The sequence below is a fragment of the Triticum dicoccoides genome, chromosome 3A (assembly GCF_002162155.2).
Source record: "Triticum dicoccoides isolate Atlit2015 ecotype Zavitan chromosome 3A, WEW_v2.0, whole genome shotgun sequence".
NCBI classification, from domain to species: Eukaryota; Viridiplantae; Streptophyta; class Magnoliopsida; order Poales; family Poaceae; genus Triticum; species Triticum dicoccoides.
Genome location: NC_041384.1, coordinates 23,455,309 through 23,460,553, shown reverse-complemented (window position 1 = coordinate 23,460,553; position 5,245 = coordinate 23,455,309). Strand labels below are relative to the sequence as shown.

Below are 5,245 nucleotides of genomic sequence, written 5' to 3'. Positions count from 1 at the left end.
CACACGGTGACATGGTACTGCCGCCCGCCGATCCCAATATCTCTCTCTTTTAGTATCTCTGTGTGCGTATGTCAGCATGCACCACATCACATGCGCCCAACTACAAGACGGAACCGGGCCGATCTCATCTTATTTTTCCACAGATAGGTGTACATTACGCCTTTACAACACCGTCGTCATCCCATCTCGAGATGAATCCGATCGATCTCGCTTCTTTTTATACACAGTACGTAGTATATTGTACTACTGCTACTAGTAGCTAGCTAGAGGCCGAGTGCGTTGCATGCATATTCTCGTGTCTACGCAAACACTACAGCTTTATCTTTTCTTTTGTCGCTACAACAATAAAAAGAGAAAGGGAAGATAAGGTGAACGAAATAAACAAAAGGAAAAGTAGGGTTACAGTCAAAAGAGTGTCCATGGATGGATCTATGGAGGTTCTGATGAGATCTCAGTGCGCGGGGAAGAAGAGGGGTGAGGGGTCTCGCTCCATGGTGCCCTGCTGCGGGTCGACACGGAGCCGGCCCATCTTCTCCTCGCACCAGTGCAGCTGCTGCTCCGTGATCTCCGGCATGCGCAGCACCCGGGCCACCACCTTGAGGTCGATGAGCCCCAGCAGCACAGCCACCTCCTCCTGCTCCCGCAGCTTGATCCGCTTCAGGCACCGCCGCGGCCGGCTCAGGTCCTTGAGACGGCTCTTCTTCTGATCCACACAAAAACTTTCAGAATGCATGAACATTGCTTGCACGTACGTAAGAAATTCGTCGGATCACTCACGGCCTTGTTGGTTCTCTTGAGGGTGATGACGATCGACTGGTCGGCGGCGCTCGTCCTCCGCCGGACCATCTCCCTGAACATCTGGTAGTGGCTACGCTTGTCGGCGCGGAGGAACGCCATGAACGTCCGGATGGACTCCTCCAGGATGTGCAGGAACTGCACCGCCGATATCAGGTCGTCCTTCTCGTCCTCCTCCTCTGTGCACATTAACCAAGTTAATTAATCACAAACAAATTAATTTTGAATTGGTATTCAGTATACAAGATTACGTTTACAACATGGCAGATCAATGGTAGTACCTCTGAACTCTGGGACGAGGAGCAGCTTCGGGGAGGAGTTCTTCATCCGGGCGTACACCTCGGGCCGGCGACCGTGCTCGAAGGGCTCGTTCTCCATGAACCGGTAGAGCAGCACCTGGAACTGCTGGAACTCCTGCGCCACGCGCGCCGGGCAGCACCGCTCCTCCAGCATCATGGTGCCGCCGACGACGCCGCCGTTGTGGCGGCGGAAGGTGGTGTAGTTCCAGTTGAGGGCCTCCCAAGTGAGGCAGATCTGGGCCACGTACACCCGCTCCAGCTCCGGGTACGGGTCGCGCAGCCCTATCGCCGGCGCCTCCGCCGACGCGGGCCTCGGCCTCGGCGCCGCCATGGACAGCTTGTGCGTGATCCGCTGCGACATCGACCGCGGCTGGCACTTGATCGACCTGAACGACTCTGCATGCACAACACACATGCATCGACGTCATCATCGTCCATAATTCTTCAGCCGGCAGCAAGAACACAAATTAAAAATGGAACATTGTTCGTACAATAATGTGTTAGCTAGATTTGTAGTACTAGGACTAGATAACGTGCGTGGAGGAACATGTAATGATTTGTTCTATTGGGAACGTGTAATAAGAATTCTCCATTGAGCCCACACATGCCCCTGAAAAGCGTCGCAAAGAACTGGAAATACGGGCGACCGGAGCTTGTTTGCAACAAAAGTTGATCTAGTAGAGGTGATGATGATAATTGGGGAATATTTGGTGATGATGATGATGAGCAAATTCATCAGTTTTCCTAGGTACAATCAATTTGGCAGTAAACAATCTGGTGTAGGTGCATACCTGTCTCGGTGAGCTTCTGGGCGCCGACGCGGTGGAAGTAGACCATGTCCTCGTCGTACTTGCGGAAGAGCGTGTAGGACTCCCACCTCGCCGAGCTCCGGCGCGATGACGACGAGAAGAGGTCCGAGTAGGCGTCCTTGCCGGTCGTCACCGTCGAGCTCTGCCACTCCACCGAGCTCTTGGACGTCGACTCGCTCGTCAGCGTCGACGCGCCGAACCGGCAGCTGTCCCCGTCCTCCTCCTCTCGCCGCGGCCGCAGCCGCGCGCCGCCGTCCAGCTGCAGCTTCTTCGTGTCGGCCAGCGCGTGGCTGTTCACCAGCCGCTTCACGTCCGGAAAGCCCGCGGCCTTCTCCTCCTCCTCCCCCGGCTCTTCTTCTACTCCATGCCCGTCTTCACGATGATCACCGTCGCGGCGACCTTCTCCTCCTCCTCTGCTTCGTTGCCTCTCTGCAACTGTAGAGTTGGATGACAAGCAGTGTAAGATCAAGCTGAGAAGTGACCGGTGAAAAAGAAGTGAGCGAGGATACGAACGGAATGGAATCTAGCTACCTAGGAGATTGCCTTGAACGGAATCATTCTTCGGTAGCGACGACGACGCGGCGACCGGACCATTCTGCCGATACCCATCAGCCGCCATGGGGACGCCGTCGTCGGCTACGGAGACGGCCACGTCAACCCTGGCCTCTTCCTGCTCCTGGGCCGCGGTGGCGGTGGCACCGGCAGTGGCGGCATCACTTTCGGCGCGGTGGTCCTCCTCCTCGCGCGGCGCGAATGAGACGCGGTTGGTGGATTCCGGCGGGGCCGTGTGAAAGGCGCAGCTGGTCTCCGCCACCTCCAAGCAATGTTGCGCAGCCGTACCACCAGCACCAGTGTACAAAAGGTGATTCTTTGCTTCGTCGCCAAGTCCAAGCAGGGCGGTGTCCTCGAACACGGCCTCGTCGAACCAGAACAGCGTGCCCCCCGCCTGCCGCTCCCCTCCGGCGAGGTGGATGTCGTCGGCGGCGGCCACGTCCTCCTTCCCGGGGTTACTCTCCGCACGGTTGTCACGGCCACGGCGCTCCCTGCACACATGCACGTACGCAGAAGAAGTGAGCAGAAATTCGTGAACATGCATGGCTGAATTGAAGGAGCAATAGTTACTTAGTCAGTAAGCATCCTACTACTGCACACTACGCCCTAATTACCTTGCGCGGTGGAGTCGGGCGAAGAGCTTGGCGAGGAGGAAGAGCGAGAGGTAGGCGAGGAGGAGCAGAAAGCTGAGAGAGGCCAAGGCGTGGAGGAGACCGCCGGGGCCGCCACCGCCGGACGCGGGCAGCCACGTCACCTGCAGCAGCTCCGCCATGGGACGAGGGCAGTAGGAGGAGCTGCTACCAGCTGCCGGCCATGAGGAGCCTGCGAGCCAAACACTTGCTGCAGGTGCAACCCCACCGGAGAAGAAGAGCAAGATGAGCTGCTCCCATTACGCATCTATCTGCGTCGACGACGACGACGATGCAGATGGCAGATCGACCACTGATATGATGATGTGTATGCTTGCTTGCTCTAGAGGCGCGCGTACGGTGGAGAAGCTAGCTTTTCTGCTTTGGGGCGGTCTGGTGGCTTTGGCTAAGGAAGGAAGCCAACCAACCGCGATGGCAGGCACCCACTGGCTGGCTGCTCGGAGCACTTTGCTCCAGAGAGAGGAAAGTGGTGTGGGAGATGGCTAGGTGGAGAGATCAAAGCCAAGATGGTTTGGGAGAACCCGAAGTTTATAGCCCGGCTCGGCCCATAAAGGTGGCGGAGAGATTTTCATATCATATCATGGGGAGGGCATACGTGCATGGGGCCCAACGTGATCTAGAAAAGAGAAGATGGGACGGAGGCGATGGGCATGGTTAGCAAGCAAGTAATCTCCGAGTAATTATTACTCCTACGACAGGCGCCGAGGCGAGAGCTGAGCAGTAAACAAACAATTTTTGGGGGACGTCGGAGGCAGGCAGGGCCCTCCGTCAAGTGACTTGCATTAGGAGCTAAGCCTATATGCGAGATGCGATGTGCGTTTCATCGCCCGCCACCGCGGGTTTGGTATAACGCGCTCGCTAGCCCGCTTTGTTGTGGTACTTGTAGCAGCACTTGTTAGATGCACGTTCGTGACCAGGGGCTAAGCTATCCGTACGTTGGAAAACCGCCTTCCTGCTCGATCTCCTTCCTCGTTCTGCCGCGCGCCCTTGTGTCCGCCTCTCCTCTGGAGACTGGAGGCATGGTGTGTGGGGCGACTGATCCGAGACTTCGGCCTGCTTGTAAGAATCCAATGGTGGCCTCCCAAGACCCTTCGGGACGCCGTTTTGGCGGTTGCTTAGGTGTCTACTTCCGCCGTTGTCTACGGTAGCCGTTTGGTAGTACTCCTTCTGTCCAAAAATACTTGTCGAAGAAATGAATGTATCTAGACGTATTTTAGTTATAGATACATTCAATTTTATTCATCTCCCCGACAAGTATTTAGGGACGGAGGGAGTAGATATCTCTACCAAGGGCGGAGTCAGGGGACTGGATGGCGCTGTAGCTCCCCCATTCTCTCACAAATGCATGTATATCTTCTTGCTAATCCTCTTATGTGAGAGAGAATTAGTTAGATTTGGCCAGCTTGGCCCACCCTAACATTACATGACACCTTTGCCACTCTCAATCTTAAATTTTTGTCTCGCGGACGACATTGATCCTCTAGGCAGATCTTAGGAGTGGTGGTGGTAATGAGGATCAGTCGCGATGGTGGTGAAACATGACTTGGTGGTATAGTCATTGACTAGATCCGACAATGGTGGCGTATTGAGGGCTCAATGGGTAGCTTATGTATCGATTATCTAGGGTGAAAAATCTAGGCATGGCTATCTAGATCCGATTACAATGGCATCTCGAGAGCTCACTCGACATCTTTTGTATCAACTACCCAATGCAAAATCCTAGGCCTAGCTATTTGGACCCGACGACAATGATGTTATGCGGTGTTCCTTGCCTGATTATATTGTTGTGGTGCACTGTTACACATTGATGTTACATACTACTTGGAGGAAAACCCAACACTCTGCCTTACTGGTTCAATCTACCGTTGATGATGCAAGATGATAGGATACGTATTCCTTGTTGGAGGTGTCGCATCGAAGACTAGGTTCTACTCCACCTCACCATTGGGTAGTTGTTGTTAGCGTGTGGCCAGTTTCTTGGTAGTCTCCGACCTAGGGGTTACAAAGCAAATCAACTGTGATTTATATTGTGTTTGGCAACAATGTTTCTTGTTTCCCTTCATTTTGCTAGTTTTATCGCATATGATTCACATCTTTGTCCATTGTGTGTTTTCCCCTCGACCACGATGACGAGACGGTT

At 54.5% G+C, this 5,245-nt stretch overlaps 1 pseudogene; it reads right to left on the bottom strand.

Annotated features, from left to right (window-relative positions):
• Positions 1-298: 298 nt before the first annotated feature.
• On the bottom strand, positions 299-3,596 carry LOC119266794 (annotated as a pseudogene).
• Positions 3,597-5,245: the final 1,649 nt, after the last annotated feature.